Below are 16,446 nucleotides of genomic sequence, written 5' to 3' on the forward strand. Positions count from 1 at the left end.
AGACACTCAGGAAGCAGTTGATTTACCTGAGAAAGCGAAGCATCATCTTGAGAACATGCGAGGTGATGAAAGTTTTCGGAATATTGTTGTTGATAGTAAAGTAACTGCAGAAGCCCTCGACATTCATTCGGAATTTTACAGCGAATCGGAACCTCGATTTAAAAAAAAGTTAAACAACAATTTCCATATGAATCTGATGAACAGTCAATTCATGATCTATATAATGTGTTTTGCATGTAACTTTTTTTTTTTGTTTTGTTTTTTCACATTAGATGCGATTATTTGTTCCCTGATTGATAGATTTCAACAACTCATGTAGCACAGTGGAATATTCCGGGTTTTGAATGATATTTGCTCAACAACAAAGAAAAAAATGAAATGAAATATTTGAGTTTTACGTCCCACGGTTATGCCGGCTAGGCTAAAGGAGACAGTGATCATGAGGAATGAATGAAATAGCGGAATGCAGAAAGTGGGAGGAAACCGGAGGAGCCCGAGGAAACTCACGCACATGGTGTTTGTCCACCACAAGGTTCACTTGGCAGGAGCAGGGTTTGAACCCGGGAGGTGAACGCTCTACCACTGAGCCACCGCGGCCCCAACAACAAATAATATTCGCAGAAGTATTGGGAAGGCTTTCAGCTATTCGTGACAAACAAAGAACATTGTGATGTTGATGGTCTTTAGTTATATCAAGAGCTATTACTTTTATCTTCATTTCTGAATCCTAAAAATGGAGGTAAACCGTTTCAAATGAAGTTAACTTAAACCTTTCAGTTTAAAGCCCCATTTTTAACGTCCCATTATGCATTTTAGTTTAAGGAAGACGATGAATAAAGCAAATTAATGATGATAGAAGCATCTGTGGAATGAGAATGCGGGAGGAAACCCGAAAAAGCCCATGGACATGATGGGGTCCACCACAAGGTTACTCGGCCGGGGATCAAATTAGGGGCTCCAACTACCAGAGATAAGAGAGATTCTTTTCAGCACCGAGACTATATGAGACGTGAACCTACAGCTTAAGTTTGAGTCTAAGTAATACTCTCACTCCAGGATTTGAACCCAGGGCCTTGTGGACAGCAAGTGCGCACGTTAGGTACTAGACTAGCAGGGAGGGCTGTCATGTATCTGCTTGAGGCCACAGATCATTACTGCGGAACGGAAATCTTAAGATTTTTTTCTTATTCAGCATCTTCATTTATAACGAACAGAAAGGTTTCTCATGTTATAACACAGCAGTAGATAGAAAGTGGCAAACATTTATTTAGTTTTGACAATCCACCAGGGAGGGAAGATTGGTAGGAGATCGTAGATAATGACATGTGTAGACGCATATCTCTTGTAATTCCCCATTCGCCCAAAGAGAAAGAACAAACGAAGCCTGATGAGCGAGGCGAACAAAGAGTGCCTTGATGAGAACTTTTCTCCCTGCATCTCCCATGGTGTCATACGAAATGAGCTGCTTCATGCATTGAGAGCCACTGGTTTGTATGAAAAGGCTCTGAGGCTTGTCTTCTGGTTTGTTTGTTTGTTTGTTTTGTTTTGTTTGCCGAACCGAAACTTTTCATTCCTAGCGCTTCAGACATCAATTTGCCTTTTTTCTGCACTCTTTTCTTTCACAAAGAAAATCGATGAGGAAGATGTTAAGCCCTTTTTTCTATCTTCTATATCTCTTAGAAAATATATCAGTTTTCCAAAAGAATCTATGATTTTTCAAACACAGTTTGTATTGCAAATAGTGCACTAGTATCAAAATAGTTGTGTTATTAGTGTTTTCAATTCAACTAGTAGAAAAACTAGCAACTGAAATTTAAATCTCGAATACTTTTTTTTTTTCAATGTGAAATTTTATTTCCATCAGAAGAAGGTCGGGAAGTAGAAGATAACGCCTTCTCTGAGGCCACGAGCATTCACTTATTGTTAGTGTAATTGGGAATGTGTATTAAGATTTATTTGTCTGGTTAGGCACACAAAAGAAGGTGACCTAAACATGGTAGGCTATGTAAATTATATAATGAAATGAAGTGCGGGTAAGAGAACACAAGGATATATGATGTTAGTTGCGACGAGGGTATTAAAGTTGGTGTAAAGTGACAAGTTTTGCCAATAGATGTCACTACAGTCTTCGTATCTCTCTCATGTATTTTTTACCTTTCACAAAAATTTACAATTTCTCTCACAAATTTCAACTTAGAGACTTCAAATTTTTGGAGAAGGAACTTCATAACCTATCGATGGCAACAATCCGTGCCGATTTCTTATTTTGAATCTTCTTCATTGTTGAAAGAGTTATATTGTTAAAGGTTTGGATATCCCTTTCAACAAACAAGCAATTTCAACAATGAAGGAAATTCTAAATAAAAAATCGGCACGGATTGTTGTCTTCGATAGGTTATGGAGTTCCTTCTCGAAAAATTTGAAATCTCTAGGTTGATATTTGTAAGAGAGATCGTGAATTTTTGTGAAAGGTAAAAAATACATGAGAGATATACGAAGACTGTAGTGACCTCTATCGGCAAAACTTGTCACTTTAAACTAACGTTAATCTTCTGCTCTGGGGCTACCCACAGCGGGTTCAAACACTTGGAGCCTTGTTAGTTAGTTTACAATTTCATAGCAAATCACGAAGTACATAAAATTTTGCAGGAAACGAAAACTCAAATAATGTTCAACTGTTGTGTTTATGAATCAGAGATGCAAAAAGCGAGCTTCTTTTGGGATGAAGGTTTTTCCTCGTAAAAACAAGGTTCAATTTTTTTGCGGGAGGAGAACGGAAATTGTTGTTTTCTCGATATTTTTAAAAAATATATTTTCTTATTCATTTACCATTTCTTGTAGTGAATTCTACAATTAACAATGTGCATTTGCAACGTAAACTACTTATCAGCACTTACTTATGAGAAATTAAAATTTAAAGTTATCAATAATTGCAAACTATATCTTATTAATCACACAATGTGTTATCGCCTTGACACTGTCGTAATAAGAAGTTTAATGTGTAACGTATATATAGGAACCACCATTCAAAATGTAAGTCTTTTGTGAGATAACACCATCTAAAATGTAACGTATATAGTAAACACCATTTAAAATGTAACGATTATAACCTATTATTTTTCACGTTACATTCCAGCCCACAATTCGAGTAAATTTTAGATACGTCAACACGGTCAAAATATATTAAATAAGACTCGTCACCTTGTGTGATTATTACCTTTTTATTCCTTTTCACTTAACTTCATTAATTATACTTTACTTTTTCGGTTGTCATAGCAACGTTTTAAACAAACAACTATCTGATGTTATAGTAACTAACAGTAACGATTATACACATAAAATCAACATAGATCTTTTGCTACTACGATTACATCTTATTTCTTTATATTTAAAATAAACAACATATATATTCTTTTTCTTCTTCTTCTTCTTCTTCTTCTTCTACTGTGTACTTTTAAGCACCGTTGCCCGAAATCAAGATATAAAAAAAGAAGAAATTCACAAAATAGATATTCAATATCGTTGTAAATGAGAATATATTTTAGTATCAGGGTCATCTTAATAAATGGCATAGTTCTCGTATTGCATCAACTTTTAGGTTTAAAAAGAAATTTGTTTTCCACTATTTTCCCGAAAACACGCCTTAAGAACCCCTATCACTGCGAAATTAAAATACCGCTAATTTTACAGTAATTATGTGATATCTTCAAATAGATAAAAGATAATAGAAAAGTGGATCAAGGCCTCCCTAGACGATGTTATTTTGCATGAGGTACCGTTATCATGAGTCACCTAGTAGCTTTCTGTTTGCAGTTATTTAGAAACGCGAAAATATTCTAAATTCCGATTTTCTAAATGGCTGGAAATCGAAAGCAGATAAATGAGTCGTAATAACGATATCTCACGCAAAATAATATTGTCTAGAGAGATCTTGTTCCACTTTTCGATTATCTTTTATCTATTTGAAGATATCACATAATTACTGTAAAATTAGCGGTATTTTAATTTCGCAGTGATGAGGCGTCTTAAGTTTCACACTTATCCATATTGTTTTGTACAGTTCAATAAGATCTCTTGAATGATATACATTTTTGGACTTCTCCTTTTTTTTTTCGTTAAAAGCTAATAATACAGGGTGAGCATAAATGATTCATTCATTCTGAAAAGGCTATAGTTTCAAAAGTATAACACGTACACATATGAAAGATATATATGAAAAGAACCACAAACTCACCAAGTTTACATTGTATATTCCAGGTGCCAGCACGAGGGGGAGGGCACAAGACGGGGCACACCCTCATTGGCTCATCCCGCTTCTCTGAAGTAGCCGTATTGGTGAGAATGTCCTAGCTTTCCAGATCTCCTAATTTAACTCCCTGCGACTTCTTCCTGTCAGGATACGTTAAGAGTCTTCATCCCGGCGAAATTAAAATATTGCTAATTTTACAGTAATTATGTGATGTCTTCAAATAGATAAAAGATAATTGAAATATGGAACAAGAGCATCCTAGACAATGTTATTTTGCGTGAGGTACCGTTATCACAAGTCACCTAGTGGCTTTCCGTTTTCAGCTGTTTAGAAACGCGAAAATAAATGCCGATTTTCAAAATGGCTCGAAATCGAAAGCAGATAAGTGAGTCGTGATAACAGTTTCTCATGTAAAATAATATTGTCTAGGGCGCTCTTGTTCCACATTTCGATTATCTTTTATCTATTGGAAGATATCACATAATTACTGTAAAATTAGCGGTATTTTAATTTCGCCGGGATGAAGACTCTTAAGCACCTTGTTTGTGTACCCCTACTACTGCAATCCTTAGTCGAGCTGAAAGAACGCATCAGTGGTGCAGTGCAGACAATTGACAGGACTATGCTACAAAATGTATGGAATGAGCTCGAATATCGTCTGGACGTTTGTCGTGTCACCAAAAGGACACATATTGAAACATTTTTAGAGGGTGTATAAACTTCGTGAGTTTTCGGTTCTTTTCATATATTTTTCATGTGTGTGCGTGTAACACTTTCGAAAATATAGCATTTCCAAAATGAAATACTCATTTATGCTAACCCTGTATTGTAACATTTTTAATGGGGAAAGAATTTTCTTCTATATATGTAGACCCTATATAAAAAAAAATTCTCATACTTTAAGGTTTTTCTTCCAAGTTCTTACTTTCAACTTTGAAATGCTGTAGAACATTCGTTATTATTTGTCATATTAGTACAGTCAGATTTCATTGTATTTATTATTATTATTATTATTATTATTATTATTATTATTATTATTATTATTATTATTATTATTATTATTATTATTATACGAAACGGAAAATGAAACTGTATCTTTCATTGAATTTGATACACAGACTCCTTCGCTTACATAAGTATTACTTTTACCTTTCTAACGGCATTTTTTTATCCCATATTCTTCACAACAAATGCAGAGGTCTTATTAAACGCTTACAGGGACATGGGTTTAGAAAGAAAACAGAGGAAATTAAATACATGGAAGTCCGTCGAGATCGTAATACAGCAAATTATGGATGCGTTAAAATATCGAATAATACTTTTGATAAAGTGGGTACTTTCAAATATCTAGGATCAATATTAACAGACGAAAATCATATTCACGAAGAAATTAAATGTCGACTAAAAGCAGGGGATTCGTGTAATTATTCAGTTCAAAATCTCTTGTAGTAGCGAATTCTGTCGATTAATTTCAAGTTTAAAACATATAAAACGATAATCGTAGCTATTGTTCTGTTCTGGTTGTGAAACTGTTGCTTACTCTGAGGAAAGAAAGTAGACTGAAAGTATTTGAGAACAAGGTTCTGATACGAACATTCAGACTCAAGAGGAACGGGAATAGGGCTGCCGTGTCGTGACAAAACGCTGTAACTTTGGCGAAGAAGTTTTGCGAAAATGAGCCTTAAAGTTTTCATTCGAAAATGTGATCTGTATCGTGTAGAAATAGTGTATCTTGACTTTGGAAACACGTGGTTACATGTAATGTTACGTAAATGCATGTTGTGTGATTAAATTTGGTGAAAATTGATTGGTTGACCATTATTGCCTAGTTACACTGGTTCTACACGATACAGATCACATTTTCGGATGAAAACTTTAAGGCTCATTTTCGCAAAACTTCTTCGCCAAAGTTACAGCGTTTTGTCACGACACGGCAGAGAGAATGGTGGAAACTTCATAACGAGGAACTACATAATTTATATCGTTTACCAGACATTGTTAGGGTCATCAAGTCAAGGAGGCTTAGGTGGGCAGGTCATGTAGCTAGGATGAAAGAAAGTAGAAATGCTTCCAAAGTCTTGACTGGAAGACCAATCGGAAAACGACCATTAGGAAGACCTAGGCACATATGGGAGTATAATATTAAGATGAATCTCGCAGAGATCGGAATACAAAGTAGAAACTGGATCCAGTTGACTAAGGATAGAAGCCAATGGAGAGCTTTTGTGAACACGGGATTGAACCTTCGTGTTCCATAGGCCATAGAGACACTCTTTAGTTAGTTATTCTTCACAAGATTTCCTAAACAAAATTCCATAGAGGATCAAGAAGGCTCAGTGGTAGAGTGCTCATATCTAATGCAAGATGTTCCACATGTCATCCCTGGCCATATGAATTTCTGATAGACAACATTTTGTTAGTAGGTTTGCTCGATATCCTTTATTTTCCTTCTACATTATCATTCCACTAGTTTTCTGCATTATTACTTTGATTAGTCATACGTATACTTTATCCTAAAAGTCATAATTGTGAGAGTTTAATTATATATATATATATATATATATATATATATATATATATATATATATATATATATTTAACTGTATGTATATCAATATTGTCTTTTTTTTTAATCCTTTTAGTTTCGTGTTCGAACGCCCAGTGTCGCATCAGAGGTAAATGTTTATCGGAACCATATTTTCACATACTTCAAAGGTGAACTGGTTGATGCTATAGAAACGATAACAAGATCACGTCTCCCAACCATTTGCTCACTTACTATGGTTCACAGAGTGTTATATACGATCAATTTTGAGGAAATTGCTTGAATGTTTGTATATTGTCAAATATTTACCATAGTTCCTTCACCACTCGTGTGGTTGTCTCATTCTTGCTCTCTCATGTCTTTAAGGCTCTGTTAGCTATATTGAACGTGACTTTACATAACATTTCTGCTTATATTGATCTTTTATGAATGTATGAGCTATTTTGTGACCATAATCAAATTATCGAGCTTTAAATTACCAAATCTCCAAGCTAATAGAGAGAACATTTTTTCTTTACTTTTGAATTTTACTGTAATATAAATGAGAATATTCTTGTAGTTATGAGAAGAAAATAAGTTAGGAGATTTCAAGGAATTTTGAGGTTACATCCCTTTAAACGCATCAAAAATGCCATTTTTGGATGCCCATCCACCTTCTTATCTTTTCGACGCCACTACTAACTCTAAGAATACGTTCTTGAGAAATTTTTGTTAAAAATAATATATTTTCATTACATTTCAGAATCTTTTCTTCATATCTGTTAGATATTATCTCACATTACCGGCATATATTGTATTCATTTTATTTGAAAGAAAATAGAAAATGAAATTAAATTATATCTTCCAATTTAACGTCCCAAAATTATGTCCTTTAGGCTAAGGGAGACGGAGAATTAAGGCAAGTGAATGATAATGGAAGAATTGGTGAAATTGAAATTTGGGAGGAAACAGTAGTAACCCGAGAAACTCCACGGACACGATGTTGTCCACCACAAACTTCCTTGGCGGAGATCGAGCCAAGAACCCCACACACCAGAGGTAAGAGCTCTAATACTGAGTCACCGTGCCTATCTGCTATCTGGTGGTGTTAGTTAAGATTAGGATTAGAAATTAGATTTCTGGGCATTCGGCATCTATGGCCATGTTAGGCCGTCACTAGGATTAAGATTAGAAATTAGATATCTGGGCTTTCAGCATCAATGACCATGTTAGGCCGTCACTAGGATTAGGATTAGAAATTAGATTTCTGGGCTTTCAGCATCTATGGCAATGTTAGGCCGTCACTGGGATTAGGATTAGAAATTAGATTTCTGGCCTTTCAGCATGTATGGCAATGTTAGGCCGTCACTGGGATTAGGATTAGAAATTAGATTTCTGGGCTTTCAGCATCAATGACCATGTTAGGCCGTCACTAGGATTAGGATTAGAAATTAGATTTCTGGGCTTTCAGCATGTATGGCAATGTTAGGCCGTCACTGGGATTAGGATTAGAAATTAGATTTCTGGGCTTTCAGCATGTATGGCAATGTTAGGCCGTCACTGGGATTAGGGTTAGAAATTAGATTTGTGGGCTTTCAGCATCTATGGCAATGTTAGGCCGTCACTGGGATTACGATTAGAAATTAGATTTCTGGGCTTTCAGCATCTATGGCAATGTTAGGCCGTCACTGGGATTTGGATTAGAAATTAGATTTCTGGGCTTTCGGCATCTATGGCCATGTTACGCCGTCACTAGGATTAGAATTAGAAATTAGATTTCTGGGCTTTCAGCATCTATGACCATGTTAGGCCGTCACTAGGATTAGGATTAGAAATTAGATTTATGGGCTTTCAGCATCTTTGGTCATGTTAGGCTGTCACTAGGATTAGGACTAGAAATTAGATTTCTGGGCTTTCAGCATCTATGACCATGTTAGGTTGTCACTAGGATTAGGATTAGAAATTAGATTTCTGGGCTGTCGGCATCTATGGCCATGTTAGGCCGTCACTAGTATTAGGATTAGAAATTAGATTTCTGGGCTATCGGCATCTATGGCCATGTTAGGCCGTCACTAGTATTAGGATTAGGAATTAGATTTCTGGGCTGTTTCCATCTATGGCCATGTTAGCCCGTCACGTATATGAGGGATGACGTCCCTTGGTCATTACACTATCCGAGGAAAAGGAAGGAAGGAAGCGCCTGGGGACTAGTACATTAGCTACCACCTCGGCATTGGCCTGGTATCAATGAGAAAAACCCAGAAAAAGGTGACTGTCGTGAAAAAAGCTTTTTACACTTTTTCGACCGAGTGTCTCCACCACGTAGTGGGACAAAACGTCAATCTAGCTGAAAAAATACATCAAAATTTGAAGTTCATCAAAATTATGAGTGACGACATATGTCTGACATGGTAAAGTCAGAGGTACAGTCATCCATAGTACAACGACTCACCGAAGGTAGTCGTTAACCCTGGTTCGGCTGATAATATAAGTATATCTTTAGTGGCAATAATTGTTTACACCTTAAAATATCTTCCGTAATTATATTCACTAGTATTATCACCTTTTCTACTGAAATTACAAGTCCATGATAAGTATTAGATAATTTATTCGTTGATTCTCTTTTAACGTATATTCACACAAACTGACTTGCAATCAAAACATGTCCATTGAGTATCTATAAACAACTACATAGCAACCAACTATACAATAATAATGTATATTTCTTATATCTTAAAAACATTCTTCTTTTGTTATTTTTAAGTAACATTATATCAGGTATAGTGCTTGTGTAGAAGCACTTTCTGCCCAAGATACAAGTAATTATCAACCGATACAAAGTATCTCGTTGTAATAGTTCTGTGGCTGACAGAGAAACTATGTCAAGTCACTTTTTGGCTGAAACTGAGTTATCATTTTTTTTCTTACATTAGTATGAGGGACAGTAGGAAAGTTTTGAGATATGGATATATACGCAGGAAGTAAACAAGTTTTCCGTCAATAAACAATCGACGCAATTTAATAAAATATTGTCTTGAAAACAGGGTTATACTACTTTACTTCTCAGCCCCAGATTTGTTAGGCCAATCGCAGATTAATGTGCCTCTGACTTTATCCTATCAGACATATGTCGTTCCTCATAATTTTGATCAACTTCAAATTTCGACTTTTCCAGCTTGATTGGCGTTGTCTTACTGTGAGCCGGGAATCGAATGCGGGACCATTCGCACCAAAGACGAGACTGGTGTCATTCGTGTACGGATACATATCTGTAGGATGAAGCTACGGAGGGAAAAAAATTGAAATTAGGTTTTGTAGCATTTTGGTGAGGAAATACAACTGATAATATCATTGTGTACCAAATAAATACATTTTAAAAGAAGACGAAGAGGACTAGTATAATTTGTAAGATCTTTTTTCTAGAGAAAATGAATTTATGTATATACTGTTTTCTTCCACAACATGTAAGTAAAACTGTTCTAAATGCTAACAAGAAAAGGTATATGTTATTTTCCAAAATTCAAATTGTTCTCCATTCTGTTCGGATCTAATTGATTGGTTTGCTCGATTTGGAGATTAGCGTCCTGTTCAGCACCGACGCTCTATGAGACGTGGACCTACATCTTAATGTCGTGGGACCCGAACCCCACGAGTTCCCATCGGAAATCGAACTTAGGTCTTACGCATGGACGAAGGCGCTTACACTGGCCATATAGCCAAGAGGGGGTTCTGTGTCAGATCTAGAGAATTCGAGATATGAAGTAGGGAAAAACTTAAATATTTTGAAAACATCCCAAAATTCTCATTTTTTTTTTTTTACGTATTTAGGGACAAATGTTTACTTTAATACTCTACCCTAATTATTATGAATGCTTTGCTCAATGGTCGAGTATTCGCTTCTGGTACGTGGGACAACTGGTTCGATCCCAGCTAGTGCCAAGTGGATTTTGTGGTGGACAAACGCCATGTTCATAAGTTTCCTCGAGGTTCTTCCGTTTCCTCCCATTTTCCACAATCATCGTCCCCTTTAACTTAGCCGGCATAAGCGTGGGGCGAAAAATTTAAAAAAAATCTTTTTTTCTTTTTTTGCTATGAATCTTATAGCAACTTCTACTTTTGAATTCAAAGAAAATATGAGCTTCATTTTGGGTATATGGTTAGCATGTACGCCCTTGGCGCAGGAGACCCATGTGGGAGCTCATTTAATCCAGCTCTCACGGTAAGATGTAACTTCGCGTCTTATATACAGCCTCAGTATTGAAAGATATGTAAAACTCCAAAGTAATAATCAACCAGAAAAAGCTATTTTAGTCGGATAATTGGTAACAAACATCGCCTGAAAGATCCGCAACCCACATAACTTCTGTACAGTGCAGATTCCATATATTTCAGACTCAATTCGATCTTACCTGAACGAACATGGATCCGAATGTTCTAATTTAATTGTTAGTGAGAGGAATATTTATAATTATATTTTAAGAGTGAGCCCTAAGTGGGTGAAATGGGGGTAGGAATAGCATCTACAGTTAAAAGGAAACAACCATCTATGCATTTATGAATACAAGTAAATAATTAGTTATTAAATAAGCGTCCATCATTGATTCGAATGTGGCGGTCTAGAACAGTGGTTCTCAACCATTTTTGACTAACGTCACACTTTACTAAACATCGAGGACATAACGACACTTTGTTTTTATTTTTTTATTATACATAATAATAATAATAATAATAATAATAATAATAATAATAATAATAATAATAATAATAATAATAATAATAATAATAATAATATAGTGAAACCAATTAATTTTTATGACTCTATATAGCACTAAGTATTATTGCTACCGCTGGAGGTGTTGACTGGTACAGTCTGTCTTGATTTTAACTAATTATTATTAAATTCTTCATGATTTCTAAATTCTAAAATTTCACGTCACTTTTTTAGGGGACTGAGTGATACATCACTGTGTCGCGACACATAAGTTGAGAACCACTGGTCTAGGTGTACCATCTTAGCTTGTTCCCAAAATTTTCGGTCAGTTTCATCAAGATAACACCGAGATAATAACTTTAAATGTCGTTCCTGAATATTTTTCTTTCGAAGATCTCTTCCCAACTTCTCGATATTATTTGTGCAGTTAGATTGATGTGATACATGTATTTGAAAATTCTTTAAGCAAATGAATAAATTAAAAAAAGAACTATCTGAATTCATCAATTTTGTTTTATGTACAGTGACTACTTGTCACTCTTCAATTTATTTCAACTACTGTTACAGTTTTAGGACAATAGCGTAGCATTCATAAATTTTAGCGTTTTCTTTTTTTCGTTTCCATTTTATCTTTGTGTTTACCAAGAAGCAGGCCCGTATCCAGGAGGGATCTAGGGCAGCCGCCCCCCTAAATGTTTGCTGGCCCCCCAAAAATTTTCACGACAGGCTTGCAAATGAACTATAATATGGTTGGATAGGGCACTATCTAACTTCAGCCGCTTCCCCCCCCCCCCTACGTTTTTGGGCTGGCTACCGGCCTGTGAAGAAGCCCTGCGCAGTGTTGCTATATCCATTAATCACTCTGTAACAAATTACCAGTATTCTGCTCGCAAAATCCTAACTATATAGAAAACTACATGAACTCACTCACTGACATAATATAACAGGTACTTCCGGTTGACGTGAAAAGTTGAAATTTGGCATGATTGTAGGTTTTTCAGACTAACTTAAAGGAAAATTGTCAAAAGTGAATATTTTTAATTTTTAGGGGGTCTAAAAAGGGAATGAAGAAATTCCCCTGTTATTTAATGGGCTTTTTTTTTATTTATAATCTCGTATTTTTGGTAGTTGGGATTGGAATAAAAACTTGAAATTCAGTATATTTGTGCTTTTTTGTTAGCGTTACCTAAGTAAATCACCAAAAATTAAAATTTACAACTTTATTGGGACTGTATGAGCAACTGAAAAATCTTACATATGTTATTCATATCCAAAAATCTTCTACACCCAAAAATTTTAGGCATTTCTGGCAGGATTAGAATGATGAAATTTGGGTGATTGTAGCCTTCCGGGACTAACCCATAGTAAAACTGTCAAAAGTGAATATTTTTAGTTTTTAAGGGGTCTAAAGGATCAAGAAATTCCTATATTATTTAAATGAGAGTTTTCCTGGGATACAAAATCTTATCTTTCACATAGTTTAAATAATAAAAGAAATTTGAAATTTGTAACAAAGTTGTGGGTTTTAGAGGTGCGAGGGCAAGCTAACGCGAGTATCATGGGACAGAGTTTGCAGCTAGCCAAAGGTTAGTATCAGATATAAAGTTACATGACATAGTTATTTTGGTGTGCCACAAGGAACTAACCTCGGACCATTGCATTTTTTGTTGTTTAGTATATCTCATCAATTGTGCTGTACAATGTGTTTTTCCGCCATTACCTTCAAAATAGGCTTGACAAGGCTATATTTTAGTTTCAATTTTACCTTAATTGATGGCGTGATTATAGTATAGTATCAGTTTTCATGTTAGCAAAAATAGTTTTCATCAGTTTTTTCGAAAGCTTCTCAGAACTTCCTTGTGGGTAAACTGTTAGCGTACGCGCCTTAAAAGTGGGAAACCCGAGTTCGATTCCCGTCGGCAGGTCATGTGACTCAAATTCCATGTTAAGCTGTAGGCCCACGTCTCGCTGCTGACCGGAACGCTAAACTGAAAATCAAATCAAATCGAAAGCTACGCATGAGGATACACCCTCAAGAAAGTTTTTTTTTTAGTTCGGTTATGAGATCTTTGAACAATGATTTTTTCCCCCTTCATTATCCGCAAATAATTTTGCACAACTATTTTGGTTTGTGTACTCACATTCTTAAATTGATATGATCCTTATAAAACGTTTTTCATATGGCTTAATTATAAACAAGCAACGAAAATCTTTTTCTATGCTTTGTTAATACTCTTTTAATACATTTTAAAGTACTATTTAAAAAATGCTTTAACGAGGAATTAACTTCTCTATTCATTACAGTATTGATCATTTCCTTTCCTTACCTCCTTCCTTCTCTCTCTCTCTCTCTCGGAAGCCATTTAATTCCCATTCAGAGTATGAATATGGTATATACATGCGAACACACAATAACACAGAAAATACATATAGCATGTAAGCAATAAGAAGCTTACTCTAAGTCTATATATTTCCTGTTATGGCCGTAAAGGCGATTATATCCTGCATCGGAACTTGTATATTAGAAAAGGGAAGCGGTTCATAATCTCAAATGAGCTATACAAATGCACACATTGCCCTGTACACGTGTTTGTAACGATATAGGGTGATTCTAAAATGTCGATACACTTTTTAAAAATTTACTTTTCTAGGATTTTGTCTCTTTTACCTCCTAGGTTGCCCGTTCGAAGTATGGCTTGTATAGAATAATGATGTCCACAAGGAGATCGTGATGCAAAATACTTTAAGTTAAAATTATTAAAAATTTACGAGGTAGGTCTAAAATAGTTAAAGCATTTAGTATATATAACTGTTTTGCATTCTACATACTGATCTCTGTCATCCTTTATTTTACTGTTCTGCTGTTGTGGTCATACTATGAAAGTTTCCTCCTTTTGTCTTCATTTTGTTGCAAATAGATTATGGCCGCTCCATTTGCAGCAAAGAGGAAAATGAAATGTTTGAGTTTTACGTCCCACGGTTATGCCGGCTAGGCTGAAGGTGACGGTGATGATAAGAAATGATTGAAATAGTGGAATGAAGAAAGTGGGAGGAAACGGGAAACCCACACACACGATGTTTGTCCACCACAAAGTTCACTTGGCGTAAGCTGGGATCGAAACAGGAACCTCAAACACCAGAGTTGATCGCTCTACCACTGAGCTACCGCGGCCCCTGCCAAAGAGGAATAACGAGCAGTGATCCGAATTTTCTGGTCAGAAGATGTATCAGGCGCCACAATTTCATCAAAGACTTTCGTCACAATATGGGACTATGAATGGATTGAAAAAAAAATTTTAAAAAATGGTAGCAGAAGTGTTACGCACGAGCAAGATGCCCGACAACCATCTACGGTCACAAATGATGACAACATTGAGCGTACACGTGACATCGTTCTGTTAGAAAGACGAGTGACTATTAACGAAGTGGCACATCATCTGGAAATTTGACATGGTTCTGAGTACAGAATCATCCACAACAGAGTTGAGTTTCATAAAGTCACGTTCCTCTTTAGTATAAACTTGGAGCGGCCATATATATATATATATATATATATATATATATATATATATATATATATATATATATGTGTGTGTGTGTGTGTGTGTGTAATTAACACGATTTAGGGAGGTATGCGAGAAGTATCGTAGTTATAGCAATAACAAACTTTTCTTAGAAATCTAGACATCGATAATTCGTACCCCAGTATTCATGATCATTCTGTTTATGTTAAAATGGAAAGAATTGAGTTTCGGAGAATGATTTTAATATGTGTAAGTTATGTTTTAGTCGTGTGTGTAGTAATGTTTGCAAGTGCTTTATGATGGCTAGGCATGGACAAATATGAAGTGAGTACATACCTTATTTTTAAGTTATAGACTTACAGATGGTTGTAATGTATAATTCAAGTCCTGTAGATCACTGCTACTCGACCTTTTTTTTCTCGCGTACCCCTAGACACAGTTTGCCATCCTATTGTGTATCCCTGAAGCTGTTTAAAAGAAATTAAATCGAAATTAACTTATTAAACTTAATACACATGTTCTGTTGAATAAAAAGAGAGATTAAATTAAGACTTAACAAAAGGACAATCAGTGTGCCAATCAAAAGACTATTTACAAGGGTATAAACAGCACATCTGGGAAAAAATTAACATGGGAAATTTCAAAATTTTCTTTAACTAAGATCATTCAGTTTACGTGCCCCGAGAAACATCTTCGCGTACCCCCAGGGGTACGCGTACCTCCGGTTGAATAACACTGCTGTAGACTACACACTTCAGAAATTGTAATTTTAACTCTAATGTTAACATCGGATCCAAGATTGGATACGGAGGTCTTCTCTTACTATAGTCTAACTATAGAGTACCCAAGTAGTTTTGTTTTTCGACTAATGCTGAGATCATGCACTTAACTATACTCGTTGTGATAGGTACATGTACCTACAGAAATATACTTCTATCATCATATTTGTTAATGTATGAACTTACAAAATGACATAAGATAGTTGTACATGGGAACAAATTCAAAGGCAGAATTACAAAGCAGAATTTTACAGATAAAGAATTAAGTTAATCATATATGAGTTTTAAAATATTCAAAGTGTACTTTTAGTTCATTATTTTTCAAAATGACTTGCAAAGCATGGTGACAAAAAACTTTGGATATTTCAAAACTCAAATATGATTAACTTAATTCTTTATCTGTAAAATTATGTCTTTGAATTGTATATATGCTTTAACATAATGATTTACCTGGATAGTGTTATTGTAAATTGCCTTTTACGTTGGAGAACTGGGTTCAATTCCCGGCGGGAGCTCATGTGGTTCGGATCCCATATTAAGCTATGTCTCATATTGCCTCGCTGCTGAAAGGGGGCGCTGAAATCAAATTGAAATCCTGTAATTGTAAACATCAGTAAATCTTCGTCTTCTCTTTTTTCTTCAGTTTGGTGTTATGAGAC

The 16,446-nt window shown here is 35.4% G+C and overlaps 1 long non-coding RNA gene across 2 annotated transcripts in view; it reads right to left on the reverse strand.

The window, feature by feature from the left end:
- The window catches only part of LOC145684958 (uncharacterized), a 92,936-nt gene that overhangs the window by 60,806 nt on the left and 15,684 nt on the right, over positions 1-16,446 (reverse strand). The window contains exon 2 of one of the 2 annotated variants that reach the window (XR_014131436.1): positions 15,369-15,475. This is a non-coding gene — a long non-coding RNA (uncharacterized LOC145684958). Of the gene's footprint in view, positions 1-15,344; positions 15,476-16,446 lie in introns of both variants that reach the window. The other variant, XR_014131435.1, reaches the window with a different exon arrangement.

This window comes from Thermobia domestica, chromosome 5, assembly GCF_964235325.1.
Source record: "Thermobia domestica chromosome 5, izTheDome1.hap1.1, whole genome shotgun sequence".
Taxonomy (NCBI): domain Eukaryota; kingdom Metazoa; phylum Arthropoda; class Insecta; order Zygentoma; family Lepismatidae; genus Thermobia; species Thermobia domestica.